We start from the raw sequence: 20,228 nt of genomic DNA on the forward strand, positions 1-20,228 counted from the left end.
TCTTCTGAGTCTTTCTGGTCTAAGTCCCGACCATGGTCGCAAGTTCGCATTCCACTTTCTTAGTATATGGTTTGGCCCCCCAGAGACCACTATGTATGTGCTTGCTTACCTGTTTACAATTGAAGTATTGTGTGTATTTGTGTTTGTGAGTGTTGTATAATATATAGAACTATTTTTATATATACACCGTGTGATTGAAACCTGTTCTGGACAAAATGTCTTCTAAATCCCTCCTGTCGACGGTGGTATCTTCTCAGAGTGAAAAAAATCTGGAGTTCTGCATCTTTTTTTCAGTCGACGACACCGTCGACGATGCCTCCGTCGATGATGCTGACATTCACTTCAGCTTCTTTGCCTTTAATAATGTCATCATCTCCGACAGCATCGACAACGATTATTACATGTAGACTGATATCATCAACGGCTTCTAAGTCTTCACCCTCGTTGATGAAGCGTTCTCCTAAGGCGCTCGTCGACATCCTCGTCGGCAGTTAAGGATCCCGCACTGCCGACGAAGACACCCATATCAGCGGATATCCTAAAGAAACCACCGTCGACTGAACATTCGTCGACGAAGTTACTGTCAACGACATTGTCGACGACACCAACGCCGACAGCCTCGTTGAGGATACTTCCATCAGAAGTATTGTTTTACCTGCAAAAGTGTTAAAATCCTCTTCGACGAGGGATTTATCGTTGACGGAGGCCCAGGATCTGTCTTCCGGGCACCTTTAACTCCTCTGGTACCAGTGTCGCATCTTTCCTAATCTGATAAGTCTGAAGCTGACGTACTTCTACCAGTTCACACGTCTCCAAGCAAGTTGTTGCCTTTCCCACCAGCTATACTATTGGCTGAAGAATCTGATGATGACGGTCTATTAGAGCGGCTCATAGCCTTCAGAATTGAATGTAAAATGCCAACATTTTGATGATGAGGAATATTAGGAGGAGGAATATCAACATTATACTGAGTATATTCCTCAAGCGCGCTCAATACAAATGCCCTTGGACTTGGTAACCAATCTAAAGGGAATGTTCCAGGACTACTATAGACGCTTTCCAGCTCCTGTTTCCTCTACTCCTCGGTTCCACCTTCAGCTCAATCCACACAATCAATCAATCAAAGCATTTGTATAGCGCACTACTCACCCGGAGGTCTCAAGGCGCTAGGGGAGGGTGTCCGCTACTGCTCGAACAGCCAGGTCTTGAGCTGTTTCCTGAAGGCGAGGTGGTCCTGGATAAGGCGGAGGTGGGTCGGGAGGGAGTTCCAGGTCTTGGCGGCGAGGTAGGAGAAGGACCTTCCTCCTGTGGTGGCTCTTCGGATGCGGGGGACGGCGGCGAGGGCGTGGCTGGTCGATCGAAGCTGGCGTTTGGGAGCGTAGAAGTTGAGGCGGCTGTTGAGGTATCCTGGGCCTTGGTTGTGTAGGGCTTTGTGTGCGTGGGTGAGGAGACGGAAGGTGATTCTCTTGTTGACCGGGAGCCAGTGCAGGTCTCTCAGGTGTCCGGAGATGAGGTTGCGGCGGGGGATGTCCAGGATGAGACGTGCTGAGGCGTTCTGGATCCGCTGGAGTCTCTTCTGGAGTTTGGCGGTGGTTCCGGCGTAGAGGGAGTTGCCGTAGTCCAGACGGCTGGTGACGAGGGCCTGGGTGACCGTTTTCCTGGTCTCGGTGGGGATCCACCGGAAGATCTTACGTAGCATGCGCAGGATGTTGAAGCACGCCGAGGAGACGGCGTTGACTTGTCTGGTCATGGAGAGGGAGGAGTCCAGGATGAAGCCCAGGTTGCGAGCATGGTCTGTTGGTTTGGGTGCGTTGCCTAGGGCGGGGGGCCACCAGGAGTCGTCCCAGGCGGAGGGTGAGGACCCCAGGATGAGGACTTCCGTCTTGTCCGAGTTCAGTTTCAGGCGGCTGTTCTTCATCCATTCGGCTACCTCTTTCATCCCTTTGTGTAGGTTGGCTCTGGCGGTGTCGGGGTCGTTGGTGAGGGAGAGGATCAGCTGGGTGTCGTCGGCGTAGGAGATGATGTTGAGGTTGTGCTGGCGTGCGATGGCTGCGAGGGGGCTCATGTAGACGTTGAAGAGGGTTGGGCTAAGCGAGGAGCCTTGAGGAACGCCGCAGATGACTTCGGTGGCTTCTGATCTGAACGGTGGGAGGCGGACTCTCTGTGTCCTTCCGGTGAGGAAGGAGATGATGCACTCCAGTGCCTTCTCCGGGATTCCGACGTTGTTGAGGCGCTGCACTGGGGTACGGTGGCAGACCGTGTCGAAGGCTGCGGAGAGGTCTAGGAGGATGAGGGCCGCTGTTTCTCCGTTGTCGAGCAGGGTTCGGATGTCATCGGTAGCTGCGATCAGGGCGGTCTCGGTGCTGTGGTTGGCTCGGAAACCAGACTGCGAGAGGTCGAGGGATCCATTCGTCTCGAGGAAGGCGGACAGCTGCTTGTTGACGGTCTTCTCGATGACTTTTGCTGGAAACGGGAGCAGCGAGATGGGGCGGTAGTTCTTGAGGTCGGTGGGGTCGGCTGCTGGCTTCTTTAGTAGAGCGCTGAGTTCGGCGTGCTTCCAGCTCTCCGGGAAGGTAGCGGTGTCGAAGGAGGTGTTGATGATGTCTCGCAGGTGGGGTGCGATGACAGCGTCGGCCTTGTTGAAGACATGGTGGGGGCAGGGGTCGGTCGGAGACCCGGAGTGGATGGAGTTCATCGTGCGGACGGTGTCTTCGGAGCTGATCGGGGTCCAGGCGCGGAGGGTGGTGGTGGAGGGCGGTGGTTCGGACGTGGCGTGCGACGGTAGAGTGCTGAAGCTGTTGTGTATGTCCGCGATCTTGTTGTGGAAGTAGGAGGCGAGGGAGTTGCAGAGGTCTTGCGAAGGGGTGATGTCGTTGTTTCCGGCGTTGGGGTTGGAGAGCTCTTTAACGATGTTGAAGAGTTCCTTGCTGTTGTGTGCGTTGTTGTCCAGTCGTTCCTTGAATGCTGTCTTCTTGGTGGCGTGGATCAGTTGGTGGTGTTTTCGGGTGGCGAGCTTCAGGGCCGTCATGTTGTCAGGTGTTGGGTCTCTGCGCCAGTCTCTCTCTCGAGGGCTCGGCAGTTCTTCTTGGAGCTCTTGAGTTCGTCGGTGAACCATGGGGCTTTCTTGCTGCCAGGTCTGCTAGGCGGGGTCCTCAGAGGGGCGAGGTGAGGTAGTCTGCGCAGTCGCTGATCCACTTCGTGAGGTTGGTGGCCGCTTGGCTGGGGTTCGTTGCGCTGGTGGGTGGGTTCTTGCTCAGGGAGGTTGCGAGCTGGTCGGCTGTGATCTTGTTCCAGCTTCGGCGTGCAACCTGTTGCTGGTGGTGGTGGATCGTGGTCCTTCTGAAGCTGAAGTGGACGCAGCTGTGGTCCGTCCAGTGGAGTCCGGTGGCGTGGCTGAAGGAGATGTCCTTGCTGAATGAGAAGATGGCGTCGAGTGTGTGTCCCGCGTAGTGGGTGGGGGTGGTCACCAGTTGCTTGAGTCCGAGGTTTGCGAGGTTGTCCAGCAGGGTGGTGGTGTTGCGGTCGTTGTTGTTCTCCAGGTGGAAGTTGAGGTCCCCGAGGAGGAGGTAGTCAGCGGAGGCGAGGGCGTGCGGGCTGATGAGCTCGGCGATGTCTTCGCTGAATTGTGTGCGTGGTCTTGGGGGTCTGTAGATGAGGGTGCCTCTGAGGGTGGTCTTGGGGTTGATGTGGATCTGGAAGTGCAGGTGCTCTGTGGTAAATAATTTAATTACCGGGACTTAATTTGATACAGAAACATAATAAAAATAGCTCAGTAAATAAGAGGCAGAATCCGTGGTATTAGAGGTTCGGAATGGGCTTTATTCCAATGGACGATTCGAATCGGTTGCTCCAAGTTCCATCACCACGAAGGTTCAGGAAGTGAAGTACATACATTATTAATAATTAATCACTTTTATACAATAGGCATTACAGTGAAGCAAATGCAAGAGGCGTAACAATTGATAGTGTAGATAAGACATACATACGTAGCAAAAGTAGGTGTAACTGGGTGTGACTAAAGAACATCATCAGGTGTGATGTCATAATAGGGTGGTTCCATGAAAGAATTTCGCAATGTCAGCAGAAATACTTGGTAGAAATGCGCGCACAGCAGCATGACGTGTGATTGACGTGCAACTAGGGGGTGAAGGGGACTTGACATTTAGCTCTATATGTGGCGACAGAAGTCTGGAGGGTCAAGTCAACCTAATCCCAAATCATATCTAACATCCTATGTTTAAAGAACTACGTTATCCAAAAGAGAGGTCTCTTAGAGTAGAATCTTATTCTATACTGACTATACTGACTGTTAGTGCGTGTACAAGCGTCTAAGTGTCTACACTAGATGCGAGGGCAGAAGTCTTCCATAATAATAAGGCTATGAATTACTTGCATAAAGACGGAGAAGCCGGGCCTTTGCTCGGTAGCTGGAAGAATGTTTACTGAAACTACTAGACAGGAATGCATTGGGCAGGGAGCGGAGCAGATAATTTCGAAGGTGAAATACAGTTTCTTGGCAGGCAACAGGCTGATGTCAGGCATCGTGAGCCGCGCAGGGAATGGGACAAAGTTCATGGTCACAGATGCAGGCTCAGACTGGAGCTTCAGAGGCAGAAAGCAAGAAAAGCTTGATGACAGAATCAGGGCCTACTTGTCTGGACTGTAAAATGGCATAAGTGAACCATATAAAGCCGGTGGCCTTTCATACTTAGGAATGGAATATCCGGCCCATTCATGTCTGATCTGAAAGAGGACATGTTAACGGTGGACGCACATGTGTTTGCGTCTTCATAACTGGAACTGGAGGGAACATACATGTACTTGTGATTCATACATGAAACCGTTGGGGTCCAAGATAGGGGACATAACTGATCAGAAAAATCCATATTTCCACATTCCCTCCTTGTCCCCTACTTGCCCGTCAAGAGATATCAATCTTCATCAATCCATTGATCTGTTCATATAGCATCATTTGTTCTTCTTTTTTCTTCTGGGACGAACGAGATCTTGGTGGTGGAATACACGATGTGGCACACAGACCACAGATCGCTGGTCCACATTGTAGGCATAGACAGCAACTGAATAGTATGAGAAAGCCAATACCTAGGAAGGATAGGACCTTCCATCCAAAAGTAGATAATACACTCCAAAACCAACCGGACCAAGTCCAGGTGCCTGGATTCTGGTGTATCTGGCTTACAATCTTATGAAGGCGAGTTATGGCTTTATATACAGATGGCGAATTTTCTGGTATGAAAATGCAACAACTTGATCCGATGACCCTACAAGCTCCGCCCCTATCGGCCAGGATGACGTCAAGGACAAGACGATTCTGAAGCACAACAATCCGCATAGCAGACTGTTCTTCTGTTAAATTGCCTAAGGCGGAAATAGTTTCGTTCACTACTGCTTCAAGGGTTCTAGTTAATCTACGTATCAGCTTACTATTAGTAACGGTACCTATATAGGGAAAGAGACCTTTATTGAAATCTGTGTATTTTTCACATGCTGTTTCAGTGTAATCGACAATTGGGAGATCTCTCCTTTCTCTATGGTGTACTAAATGAGTATTTCTGTGATAATCGGGAGGAGCTAGGAAAACAGGTGGCAAAAGAAATCCAATGTAACAGGTACCATCCCAATCTAGAGGTAGGCGTACATATGCCGTCTGACCACATATGAAATAGGAATGGCGGGAAGCTCTAAATGTCGACTTGCCTTGATCACTGAATTCTATTACAGTGGTGCATCTACTATGGCCCATATGTATGGAACCATTCTTTCTTACACATAATTCACCTTTTACTGGAAATATTGACATAGCGGGCAAAATTGGAGTAGCTTCGGATTCGACATTTAGGATCATAAGATTAAGCGTAAAATTACCTAATCCATATACTTCATTTTCTAGATCAGTTCCTGTTCTCTTGGGAAGTCCCTCCTTGTTAGGGTAGCAGACTTTAAGTAAAACTAAGTTTAAATTTCCCCATACCCAGTTGTCTTGATAAACTGCAGAATTTGAATCTAGGGAATTAATTAAACTAAACCATGCTCCACAGGAGCCGTTGTGTGTGAATGGGTATGGAAAAAGAGGTAGAATTCCTTTATAATTCTGATAGGGAGGGAGTCGGCCACATATCCAACAATTTGTAGCATTGCTAACCTGATGGGAATGATGTAACATACTAATAAACGTATTATTGCGCAGCGCAAATCTATAAGACAACTCATGCGGAGGTAATTCACTAAAAGAATGTTCAGCAGTAACATTATAAACATGTCTAGAAATAGGATAATATATGTGCAACAATATACTTGCAGTAATTATTAAAAGACTTAAGAAAAACAAAATTAATAACGTCACTGTGCAATGACTACGCAGTGATTTACAGTATGCATGTCGTTTCAACATTTTTCGGGTGTTTTCTCTATTCAGATCTAAGGGATACATGTCAGAGACGAATTCAACCGCTTCACCTTGGAGAGGACTTAAACAATCAAATTTCCCGACCGGTTAGATCTGAGTTTTAGTTTATATTGTTCGTGACTACTTGATTCAACAAAAGGAAGTTTTGAGTCAATGGGTGAAGACACACGAGGTGTGGTGTTTACGTCCGATGGTAGTCCATGAAATTTCTTGATATGACTTGAATGTACCCAGCCTTTTCTGCCTTCGATCTTCACGGCTGTCCTTGTGGTGAGCAAGACCAGTTGCGGTGACTTCCACCTAGGATCCAGCTGAGTCTTTCGATCAAAGTTCCTCACGAGGACCAGATCCCCCGGAATTATATCATGGGGTTTCACCTCAGTGTTGTCGGGAAAGGCTGCAGCTACCTGTGAACGACAAGATTGTAGTGCAGACATCAAGGAAGCCAAATAATCTGTCAGCATATTACAGTCAATATCAGTTATTTTTCGTGGTATAGGCGTCCCCCACATATTTGGTGGTCTGCCAAAGATCACCTCATACGGGGATAGCCCTGTTCGAGAGTGTGCTACCATTCTCATGTAAAAGAGTGCAACTGGTAAGGCTACTACCCAGTCGACACCTTTCTCTCTGCATATTTTGGACAATCTGATTTTCAGGATCTGATTATGTCTTTCTACGAGACCTGCTGCCTCGGGGTGTCGGACACAGTGGAATTTCCACTGATAGCCTAACAAAAGTGAAACGTGTTTCATTAGTTCGGATGAGAACGGCTGGCCGTTATCTGAGTAGACAGCACGTGGTAAACCGTATCGTGGGAAGAATTCTCGAACTAACTGTTTGGCAGTAGTCGGGGCAGTGTAATCTGAAACCGGGTATGCCTCTGTCCAACGGGAAAGAGCACAGACAACTACGAGAACATATTTGAATCCTCGACATCGTTCCATCTGGATATAATCCATCTGGAGCACTTCAAAAGGGTGATCAGGAGGCTGAAATCCACCCTGTTCTACGGGAACGCTTTTTCCTGGGTTGAACTGACAGCAGATCATACAGGTACGAACTTTTTGCTTGGCTGCTGCTCGTAAATGTTTATTGAACCAAATGTGTTGGATGCTGTCTAGCATAGCTTTTTCTCCTAGATGCGCTGGACTATGTATAGTGTTAATAATAACTTGGACCATTGAATCAGGAAGGAACCACACAGATTTTTCCTTCGTCATCCATCCTTGGTCCGTTTGAATCCCTCCTAATTCAGTCCATTTCTTTATTTCGTCTGGTGTAGCATGCGTCTGTATGTCAATTACGTCAAGAGCGGGATCTTTAATCGTCATACAATGTGTTGGCTTCGGGACTTTTGTCTTTGTCATGTCGGATGTTTGAGTTTGAGCAGTCTGTTTAGCTGTTCTGTCAGCTAGATCATTGCCTTGAGAAATGATATCAGTAACTTTCGTATGAGTTTTACATTTCATAATTGATATTGCAGTGGGTAGATGTATTGCATCTAATAAGGCATGAATGAGGGGTCCGTGCTGAATGTGGGCACCGTGAGAAGTTAAATAACCTCTCTCTCGCCACAGCACGGCGAAGTCATGTACAACTCCGAATGCATAACGTGAATCAGTGTATATGTTGACTCTTTTATTTGTGGCTTGAATACAGGCTTGTGTCAGAGCGACGAGCTCTGCTGCTTGAGCGGACAAGGTATTTATGCAATTTGTTTAAATGATTTCAGTGTCTGTTGTGACTGCGTAAGCGGCCACTAACTCTCCTGTACTTGTTCTCATACATGAACCATCTACATACAACGTCAGGTCTGGGTCTGACAATGGGACATCTGTCAAGTCTTGTCTGGGTTTCGTCGTGATTGTAATAACGTCAATACAGTCATGCGCTAGTGGGTCTGTTCCAATTACGGGTAAAAGTGTGGCAGGATTTAATGTGTTACAACGTCTGATTTCTATATGTGGCTGGAACAATGTTAATTCATACCCTGTAAGTCGCGCTATAGTCAAGTGTTGTGTTTGCGTTCGATTCACGAGAACCTCTACTGCATGTGGTACTTGAACTGTCAATGGATGTCCTAACACTATGGCATCGCTTTGTCTTATTGCTAAAGCTGTTGCTGCCACCGATTTCAGGCATGCAGGCAAAGCCTGAGCTACGGGATCTAATGTACTAGAAAAATAAGCACATGGTTTGTGGGATCCTGCCTGTTCCTGTGTGAGTACTGACAAGGCAGTACCTTCGCGTTCTGTAACAAAGAGTGTAAACTGTTTATTATAACATGGTGTTGCTAAAACCGGTGCTTGACATAAAGCTTTCTTTAAGCTTTCAAGAGCTTGTGTATGTTCCTGAGTCCAAGGGAGAACAGTCGATGTGGCTGCCTCCTGTGTTGTCAACTGAATGAGTGGTTTTGCTAGAAATGCATACTGAGGGATCCACTGCCTACAATATGAAGTGAGGCCTATAAAAGCCCGCACCTCCTTTTGTGTCTTGGGTATTGGCATGTTAGCTATTAACTGAATGCGGTCGGGTGTAAGCTGCCTTCCCTCCTTGGACAGCGAGTGTCCAAGATAAACAACTCGCTGGACACAGAATTGCAGCTTAGAAGGGGACACCTTGTGCCCCTTTTCGGCTAGAAATTGTAAAACTGTCAGTGATGCTTTCTCACATTCAGGTTCGCTTCTAGCGGTGATCAGCAGATCATCGACATATTGAAGCAGGGCAGTGTTTACTGGCATGTGGATACTGTCGAGTTCTCGTTTCAGTGCTTGGCTATAGATGCTGGGGCTTTCTGTAAATCCTTGAGGTGCGCGTGAGAATTTAAAGCTACGTCCATTTAAACTAAATCCGAACAAGTATTGGCTTTCCGGATCTATAGGGACGCTGAAAAAGGCATTCTTGAGATCAATTACAGTAAAGAATGTTGCTTCAGAATCAATAACTGTCAGTAATGACGAGATATCTGGGACCACAGGGAATTGTGGCACAATGCACTTGTTTAATTCGCGCAGATCAATAACCAATCGATATACTGGCGGGGCCTTCGGATCTGTTCGTTTAAGAATCGGAATTATCGGTGAATTACATACATTGGAGTCTGTTTCTACAACCACTCCTTGGGCAATGAGCTCGTCAATGATTTGTAGTAAAGCCACTACAGCATCTGGTGGTAACTTGTATTGTCGCATTCGTGGTAGTACCACTCCTGCCTTTAGTGTAACTCGATATGGTGTAATATTCATGCAACCAACATCAGTAGGGCCTTGTGCCCATAGATGTGTAGGTAAAGTCTGCAGTCGGGGATCCATGTCTCGAGACACATAGTGACCTTTGAAATCACGTAAAAACAATCTTACTCCTTCCGGAGAACAACATATTATAGCTCCTAGAGCTTTCAGTGTTTTTATACCTAACAAGTTTTCTGGACATGATTTAGTAAGCAATAAATCTGTAGTTCTGGTCAAGGGTCCTATCGTAAGTGGAAGAGGCTGTGATACTTCATTAACAATAGGTTTTCCTGAAAAACCAAGGGAAATATTCTGTGAGCCTGAGAGGGGTGCCCCTGGAACTTCACTACGTTTTATGGTTGTTCGACTTGCCCCTGTATCGAGTAAAAATTTTCTATCTTGGCCTAATAATTCACTATGTACATAAGGTCCTTCTTGGTCTACTGGGACCTCGATAAGGGGTAAGTCAACTTCCCTCTCTAGGCTGGTTCATGCGTATCGTTGATAATCAGGATAGTCGTACTGTGCGGTCTGGTACAGCTGTCGTGTCGTGGTTTGTGTGGCAGCAACAGGCAGCGCTGGTGCAGCTGGCACAAACTGTATAGACTGTTGTGGAGCTGGCATGGACTGTGCATGCTGCGGGGCTCCTTGTTCATTCTGATCCTGTCTAAGTGGCCGTGGTCTTTCTTTTGTAATACCTGTGGCGATATTACGCTTCAGGACTGGGCAATCGTGTATATAATGACCTGGTTGTTTACAATAGTTGCATGTCCCTTTTACAGGTCCTGCTGAATCACCGGAATGTGTTGTACCCTTTTTATGTCCTTCAGCTGGAACTGTCTGGGAGACTAGCATTTTCATTTTCGTGTCTTTCATGCGTCTTTGTTCATGATCTTGTTCCTCTCTAATTCTATTGTGATGATACTGTAACATCTGTAACATTTGTGATGGGGTGTTACCTTGCCAGGTACTCTCGAATTTTAATACTCTATTCTTCACTTGGGGCAAGGAATTTTCAACTAATTTTGTCACAAACAGATGTGGGTATGATTCGCTACTTGCTTTTATGCCACTATTTATACCAAAACATTTTTCAAATCATGCATAGAAATCACTAGTGTCTTCATCTTGCTTTTGTTTACAGGCTGAAATTGCACCCCAGTCTTCCTTTTTCGTAGTTAATAAACGTGGCAGTACCTGTACTAGTAAACCTGGTAGTGCTTTAGTTTTGTCCCCAAGCCCCGAACCTGGACCTCGGGCCTTTTCTTCATTTTCTAATGCTGTCCAGTCTATCTTTTGGTCTCCCACCTCCCACTCTTTTTCCTTGAGTTTTTCATAAATGCCAGCAGGCATCAATACCTTTAATATTGTCATAATGTCGGGATAGGTATACTCTCCCATGAGTAACATGTCTTTAATTTCTCGGTGGAAACCCGCTGGGTCTTTGTCATGACTGGGTACCACTTTCTTCATCTCTAACAATTCTATTTTCGATATGGGCGTATATACAAATACACGTTTAAACTGGTTGTCCTCGCCCTTTATTGGGTGTACTTCTCGTAAGGGATTCTGTCTGTCCATGTAATACATCGGTCTTTCCTTGATGGGCAGTGAGACATGCTCTGGACATACAAAAAGAATGTACTGCTTTCTTGATTCTAGTATTTCTTTAATTAGCTTAGTACCTGAACCTCTCCATCTAGTCGTGAGTAATTCCGTCAATATATCAGGTAAGGGACCAGGATCTGAATGTTGGCTTTTATATAGTATAAGAAGTTGTTGAATCATATAAATCCCAGCTAAACGCTGTTCATCTGGGGTGAGATTCAAAAATGTGTGGGCTACTGTATCATCATCATACTTTCCGGGACTGTCAACCCAATGAACGGCTGACCTGGCTAATTCTTGTTCATCCACAGAATCGAGAAAATGATAACCCCTTCGTTCTCGCAGTAATTTGTCAGCGGCTTGGAACGAATGCTCGGGGGACCTTATATTTATTATAGGTGTTTGGAAATTTCTGTTATTATCTGGACATATCGGACGTATCGGGTCAATAAAACATCTAGTACTATTACAAGATCTTCCTCTACCTACATAGGCTATGGTTTCTGACTATCCTGTGGACAGTCCTAATCCTTCCTCCTCCTCGTTTTGTTCGAACTGGTCTACCGCTAATCTCTCTTCGTGTAGGCGTTCTATTTCTTTACGGATCTTTCGGCACATGGCTATTATACAGTTTTGCTTATCATGTCTCCCTTCTGATATATTCTGGCTCCATCTGGTAAGAATTTGCATTGCTTCCGGGTCTACCCCCGGTCGGTCTTGATTTCTGATCACACAATTAATGAGGAAACGTAACAGTTCCCCTTGTATCTCCACTTTCTGGTATTCCATAGCTCTGTTAATACATTCAGAATCTCGCCCTGTTTGGACAAAATGGTATATATTATCTAGATGCATAGTCATTCCTGGTAACTTCCCTAAATACACCGCGGCTCGTCTGATACGTAATGATGCCATGATCATTTCGTCCTCTTTGCCGGGCACAGGGTCATATCTACAATCTATAAGAAGTTCCTTAAGCGTGCGTGCATTTATGAGTTTGGGGGTACGTGGATGTGCTGACTCTTGAAAAGTAAGTTTATTTATTCTGGGTGGCGTAGAAAAAATGTTGGTAGCACCTCCCGTAGCCCCGTCTGGGGTATCGGGCGTGAAAGGATTCGTTGAACGCGATACAGCAACTATAGGTATGGACACAGCTATAGAAGTAGCTGTAGGAACAGATGAGGGAACAGATGTGCTTGCCGGAACTTGTGTCAGGATTTGTTGTTGTAGAGATACAGATACAGGATCTTGGCGTTGAACCTCCCCGGCCGACGGTCTATGTGGGGCGGGGTTAGCATACTCGGGGGCTGCGTCATCTAAATATGAGGAAAGAAAAACATCTTCTGCGGTTCTAGGATGCCCCTTAGGATGTACTTTTATTGGAAATAATGGGGGTGGCAAGTCTTTTGGTATCCCCGGAGTAGCCTTAGGTAATCCCTCGGCCAGAAGGGGATACATACCCTTCATAAGGGCATTTCTTTGTCTGTCTACTTGTTCTGATTTCACCCGTGTACCTTCTTCAATTAATAGATTTTCTCGGACTCTATTTGAATTCTCTTTACTCTTCTCTTCCTGTCTACGTGCTTTTTCTGTACGTCTATACGATTCTTTACGCCATAATTCAATGGCGTCTTTCTGTGATTGTCTAGCTTTCTTTTTCCATAATTCTTCCTCTACTTTCACGATGCAATCTGCATCCCAGGTCCCAGCTGCGGGCCACCTCTGACTTTCTGGTAATTCCTTAGTGTAGTCTACCCATAGATCAAGAAATAATATGGCGTCTAGGCCATGTTTATGATACATGAAGTACCCTGGAGTGTCCCTAGGAGGAATAGGAACAGCTTCTTCGAGTACCCCTTTTCTAGTTGTGATCTGTCTTAATTTCGAAAAGAGCGGCATATTGAGAACTGATCTGATACTTGATTTTGAACAAACTTAATACAATAAACACGATAATGAACAGTCATTCATACCACAATATGCAGAACGTATTAACACATTTAACATTTAACCTTTAAATGAGCAAACAATGATGATGACGATCTAAGGAAAACTTAATCACTAAACATAATACTCGACATTATCTGGATTATTCTGCATTTATATACTTGATATACTAGATATACTGCTAAACAGTACAGATACACTGCTGAAACAGTGCAGACCGGATTTGTGTACCCAAACCCGTCTTGACCGGCACAACTTATGTGCACGCCAGAACGCCTCCCCAGTAATGGTACTCACCGGGTAGCTCGGAACGGAAGGCCTCGGAACGGAACTGAACTGAACTGGACCGGACTGGACTCGACTCGACAACTTCGGACACTTCTGAGCTTCGGAAACCTGGTGGGCCTCTGTATACCTCGGATCTTGCTCTCTCAGCTAGGCTCTGGTCGGGATACTTCGCACTTCTCACCGCCTCGTCTGGGTGTTGATCGCAGCCTCAGTCGCCCCCGCTTGACCGGAGGGAGATACAGGAAATCCTGCTGGTACGCGTTGTTGTCCGTCCAGCTGTGGCAGGAGACCGGGCCTGCAACGCACCGCCGGCGCGTGAGATGAGAAAGTGTCCCTGTTCGGGCGCCATTCATGTGGTAAATAATTTAATTACCGGGACTTAATTTGATACAGAAACATAATAAAAATAGCTCAGTAAATAAGAGGCAGAATCCGTGGTATTAGAGGTTCGGAATGGGCTTTATTCCAATGGACGATTCGAATCGGTTGCTCCAAGTTCCATCACCACGAAGGTTCAGGAAGTGAAGTACATACATTATTAATAATTAATCACTTTTATACAATAGGCATTACAGTGAAGCAAATGCAAGAGGCGTAACAATTGATAGTGTAGATAAGACATACATACGTAGCAAAAGTAGGTGTAACTGGGTGTGACTAAAGAACATCATCAGGTGTGATGTCATAATAGGGTGGTTCCATGAAAGAATTTCGCAATGTCAGCAGAAATACTTGGTAGAAATGCGCGCACAGCAGCATGACGTGTGATTGACGTGCAACTAGGGGGTGAAGGGGACTTGACATTTAGCTCTATATGTGGCGACAGAAGTCTGGAGGGTCAAGTCAACCTAATCCCAAATCATATCTAACATCCTATGTTTAAAGAACTACGTTATCCAAAAGAGAGGTCTCTTAGAGTAGAATCTTATTCTATACTGACTATACTGACTGTTAGTGCGTGTACAAGCGTCTAAGTGTCTACACTAGATGCGAGGGCAGAAGTCTTCCATAATAATAAGGCTATGAATTACTTGCATAAAGACGGAGAAGCCGGGCCTTTGCTCGGTAGCTGGAAGAATGTTTACTGAAACTACTAGACAGGAATGCATTGGGCAGGGAGCGGAGCAGATAATTTCGAAGGTGAAATACAGTTTCTTGGCAGGCAACAGGCTGATGTCAGGCATCGTGAGCCGCGCAGGGAATGGGACAAAGTTCATGGTCACAGATGCAGGCTCAGACTGGAGCTTCAGAGGCAGAAAGCAAGAAAAGCTTGATGACAGAATCAGGGCCTACTTGTCTGGACTGTAAAATGGCATAAGTGAACCATATAAAGCCGGTGGCCTTTCATACTTAGGAATGGAATATCCGGCCCATTCATGTCTGATCTGAAAGAGGACATGTTAACGGTGGACGCACATGTGTTTGCGTCTTCATAACTGGAACTGGAGGGAACATACATGTACTTGTGATTCATACATGAAACCGTTGGGGTCCAAGATAGGGGACATAACTGATCAGAAAAATCCATATTTCCACAGCTCGGTGGGTGTGAGGGTGTCGTCGGTGTTGGTCGTGATATGGATGGTGTTCCTGTGGATGATGGCGATGCCTCCTCCTATCTGGTTGACGCGGTCCCGTCGGATGATCTTGTAGCCGTCTGGGATGGCGATGGCAATGTCGGGCGCTGAGGAGGCGTTCATCCAGGTTTCCGTGAGGAAGGCGACGTCTGGGGCTGCGGTGTCGAGCAGGTTCCAGAGTTCGATGGCGTGTCGGTGGACGGAGCGGGTGTTGAGCAGGATGCACTTCAGGTGGCTGTTGCTGTTGCTCGTCTTGGTCTTGGTTGGTGCTGGTGTAGTGCAGGTCTGGATGCAGGTGAATTTGCAGGCGTTGCAGCAGAAGGGTCCGTGGGTGCGTCTCGGGGTGGCTTGGTAGCAGCTCGGGATTCGGCCGGCGTTGAGTGCGTTGAGTTCGGTGGCGTCGTAGGTCCGGCGGGTGGGCGGGTGACTGCGGGGGCCAGGGGTCCTGGCACTGGGCGCGGTCCAGGCGCAGACGGGCTTACCTTTGGCGCACCTTCGGCGCTCAGTCGGCGCTCCCGCTGCGCGCGTCCGCTGCGCGGTCGCTCAGGGGGCGTATAGTAAGGAGCCGGGGGGGAGGAGCAGCTGGGAGGCGGGAGCGGGGTGTCCAATGGGCCAGAAGGGGAGGCGGGTCAGCAGGGTCAGCGGCGGGAAAAGAAGTCACTGGGCGGCGGCGGCGGCGAAAAAATGCGGGAAGCAGGCAGCAGGAAGCGGCAGGCAGGCAGCACTAGCAGGGCAGAGAGGGCGAGGAGCGACCGGCTGTGTGGGGCACAGGGGTCACACTGACCAGCCCACCGCGGTCCCCTTAAGTAAGGAGCCGGGGAGGAGGAGCAGCTGGGAGGCGGGAGCGGGGTGTCCAATGGACACCAAAAGACGCTGCCTCCTAGGCCGTGCACTCTGCAAATTCCAGGAACCCGTCTATCATTATTGCCTCTTGCGGAACCCCAAACGGATGAACATAATAACTCTGATGAAGATCAGGAAGAAGAGGGATTGATAAGGGATTGTGTTTCCACTATTTACGAGTGGGATGATTACTTAATAACAACATCATCTTCTCCGGTGGCCCCTCCTGTGGATTCTCCTCCGGATGACATTGGAGGTTTCCACAATATCATGGAAAGAGCGGCAAAGCACTTTCAATTACCCTGCTCAACCAAGCAGAAGCACTGCTTTTTTTATGATTTTAAAGAAACAATTAAAAAATCGATAAGGGCCATCCCTATTGTAGATTATATTTGGCAAGACGGGGTCCGTATAATGAAAAGCCTGGCCACAGTTGCAGCTGTTATGCCCAGGTTTGATAAAAAGTACAATGCAAGGGATGAGACCCCTGCATGCCTAGTTGGACAACTGAGGCCAAATTTGTTCATCAGCCAAGCATCTCAGTGACTCGTTAGGAACCGTGCTACTCCTATCACAACACCACCAGATAGGGAAGGGCGCAGACTGGACACGATTGGCAAACATTTCTCCAGCCTGGCTGCACTGACAGTCAGAGCAGCGAATTCTCTGGCAATTATAGGAAGATTCGATAGGCAAATGTGGTCAGACATGGCGCAGTTTATTGATCTTCTACCAGAGAATGTTAATTCCGATGCCAGGAAAATTCTCCTTGAAGGAGCAAGAGCTTCTTCAGAGGTCGACGACTGTGCTGTCGATAGCGCGTCTACAGGATTCTGTCAGCTTGCTGGAGCAGCTGTCCTATGCAGGCAAGGTTGGATGAAAGCGACAACATCTAGACAACATTTAAACTGGAACATGCCTTATGACGGAGAAGCGATATTTGTGAAGCATATCGATAAAGTGCTTCAATCCATTTAGACGGATACTGATACCGCAAAGGCCTTAGGAACTTTACAGTTTTGAAAGCAACCCTTTTGAGTAGCTAGAGGGAAAAGTACTTATTCATTCAGAGGAGGATTCCAAAGCTATAAGCAACAATACCAGCCTTATCAAGGTCAGTATAGTCCACAATACGGGCAGCAGTACAGGCAGCCGCCGGCAGCAGCTTACAAGCAGCCATCCAGAGGAAAACAGCCCACTAGGGGGCAGGATGTCAACAGAAAGCAATGATCTTTCCTTACGGCTGGCTACCTCCCCCAAATCCACACTATTAGGATGACACATTTCCCAGTACACCCACCAGTGGGCCAATGTAACAACAGACAGAAGATGGGTCCTCGACATCATACAACGAGGGCATATCCTGGAATTCATCACCAAACCTCTGAACGCGCCACCAAAAAGGTCATTTACTCTCCATCTGAAACAACTGTTGAAGGAAGTTGCCATAATGCTGCAAAAAGGGGCGATAGAGAATGTTGCAAAACGCAAATGGGGTCCAGGCTTCTATTCCCGTTTCTTCCTGATCATGAAAAAGTCAGTAGACTGGCGCCCTGTTTTAGATCTTCAAATATTAAACAAATACCTGAAAAAACAGTCATTTCGAATAGTCATCCTGCATGTTGTTTTAAGCCTTCTGAACCATGGGGATTACATGACCGCTTTGGACCTTCAAGACGCATACTTTCATGTCCTGATTCATTGCAGTCATCAGAGGTTTCTGCTTTTTCAGGTAGCTGGCACACATTTTTAGTTCAAAGTGCTCCCCTTTGGACTACGCTCAGCTCCAAGAATATGTACCAAGTGCATGGCACCAGTGGCAGCACGTCTGGGGCTAGACAGAGTACAGGTTTTTCCGTACTTAGATGACTGGCTCATAAAAGCTCCTTCATTCCATCAAGCCAAAGTGGATACTGCACGAAGCCTGTCATTATTCAAATGGTTGGGTCTCAAACCAAGCCTTCAGAAATCAACTCTCGATCCCACAACATCGTTAATGTTTCTGGGAGCAGTCTTAAACGCTCAGTCAGACAAGGCCTTTGTCTCTCCAGAACGGCAGGACAAAATGAAACAGCTGGCACAAAAGCTCTTCAAAAGACAGTCCACTTCTGTCCGACTGTACAAGTCATTCCTCCTGCATTGCTCTAATTCCAAACTGCAGACTTCATATGCGTCCCCTACAGGAGCAGCTAGACAAGCAGTGGCTGCAGCTTCTGGGATCTTTCGACAATGTAATCCGGATAACCCCAACAATGATAAAAGCTATGCAATGGTAGATGGTATCAACCAACGTTTCTCAAGAGATGACATTTCTGTCTCAAGCAACAGATTTAATCATTACCATGGATGCGTCCTTGGGAGGATGGGGTGCTCATCTTCAGGAGCCAGCAGTCAGCGTCATGTGGACGACTATCGAGAAAGCATTGCACATCAATCTTCTAGTATTGAAGGCTATAACTCTGGCGCTGTGTTCATTCCTTCCCAGGAGTGCAGGCTTGTCGGATCTCATCCGTACAAACAATACCCCCAGCTTGCACAACTTAAACAAACAGGGAGGGTCAAAATCGGCGGGTCTATCTCATCAGGCACAACCAATCTGGAATTGGGCTTTAAAGCACAAGATAACACTGAGATCAGAACATGTGACAGGAGTATCCAATGTGCTAGCGGATACATTGAGCAGATTGACAGCAGATTGCCATGAGTGGGAACTCGATTCTAAAAGACATCTTTCTTCAGTGGGGTACTCCGAAGCTCGATCTTTTTGCAACACAGACAAACAAGAAATGCCAATATTACGCAAGCTGGCATCCCCACACAGGATCATGGGGAAATGCCTTTTTGATCGGATGGTCGAAAATATTTGCTTACGCTTTTTCCCCAATTCCCTTTAATACCAAAGGTCCTAAAGAAAATGAAGAGAAACCCATGCAGATTGATCCTCATTGCTCCAAAATGGCCAAGACAAATCTGGTACACGGAACTTCTCCTTCTCTCAGAACAACATCACATTGCTCTGGTAGTGTCCCCGACACTTTTGTCCATGAACAAGGGCGAAGTACTGCATCCCAACCCGACTCCTCTGCACTTGTCGCCTGAATCCTGACGACAATGAGCTCTGAGAATTTAATATACCGATTGAGTGTAGAGTAATTTATTCTAAAAAGCAAGCAGACTCCACCAATAAATCGTACTAATTTAAGTGGAAACATTTCTGCATGTGGTGCCAAGAAAAATAATTAAATCCATAATTTGCGACACCAGTACAGATTCTGCCTTATCTTCGTCATTTAAGCCAGGATGGGCCTTGCGCATTCATCAATAAAAGTACTCCTTGCAGCAATTTCCCGTTTCAGGAGGTCAAGGAACTCAGTGTCCCTATGGTTGGCAAGGTTAGTAAAACAGTTCCTCAACGGACATTTTAGGTCTTTTCCACCAGTGAAACAACTTCTCTATCATGGCACTTGAATGTGGTACTAAGTCAGTTAATAAAAAGCCCTTTCGAACCTATCCACAAAACAAGTGAATTTCCTGTCATGGAAGACGGCTCTGCTACTTACACTAACCTTTGCAAGAAGGGTTAGCGAGTTGCAAGCTTTCACTATCAGACAACCTTTCATGCAATTAAAAAAGGACAAGGTCATTTTAAAGACTAACCCTAAATTTATACCAAAAGTCCCTTTGGAATTTTATCTCAATGAGCCTATTGTTCCGAGAACTCCACTGACTATGGCTGAGAAATCCTTACATACTTTGGATGTTAAAAGATGCATTAAATTCTGTATGTACAGAACAAAACAATTTATAAAATCTGATCAATTGTTTATTGCTTATGGCAATATGAATAGAGAACTTCCAGTCTCTAAATCTTCCATTGCAAGATGTATTGCAACAGCCATTCAGTTCTGCCATAACGCTGCAGGAAGGCCATTATCTGCTAGAGTTAAGGCTCACTCAACTAGAACTATTTCTACGTCCACTGCATTATTCGCTGGAGTTCCAATACAGCAAATCTGCATTGCAGCAAAATGGTCCACCAGGCATACCTTTACCCAGCAATATTGCTTGGATGCTGCGGATAAAACTGACACAGCAGTGGGACAGGCGGTGTCGCTGCATCCTTTTCAGTAAGATGAGCCTCTTTGCATTTATATTTTATTTTCTATCCCGCCATCCTCTATGATTATGGTACTAATGTCATTTGTTGGTGTTGCAACTATCTTGATATGTTTGCAATTTAATGATATGATAATGAGTACTCATATTACTGCTGACTATTCTGACTCAAGCATGTGAATCTATAAA

General features: G+C 46.5%; 1 protein-coding gene across 2 annotated transcripts in view; it reads left to right on the top strand.

The window, feature by feature from the left end:
* The window catches only part of SHCBP1L (SHC binding and spindle associated 1 like), a 1,698,124-nt gene that overhangs the window by 754,452 nt on the left and 923,444 nt on the right, over positions 1 to 20,228 (top strand). The window lies entirely within an intron of this gene.

Source organism: Triturus cristatus, chromosome 4_2, assembly GCF_964204655.1.
Source record: "Triturus cristatus chromosome 4_2, aTriCri1.1, whole genome shotgun sequence".
In the NCBI taxonomy this organism is placed as follows: domain Eukaryota; kingdom Metazoa; phylum Chordata; class Amphibia; order Caudata; family Salamandridae; genus Triturus; species Triturus cristatus.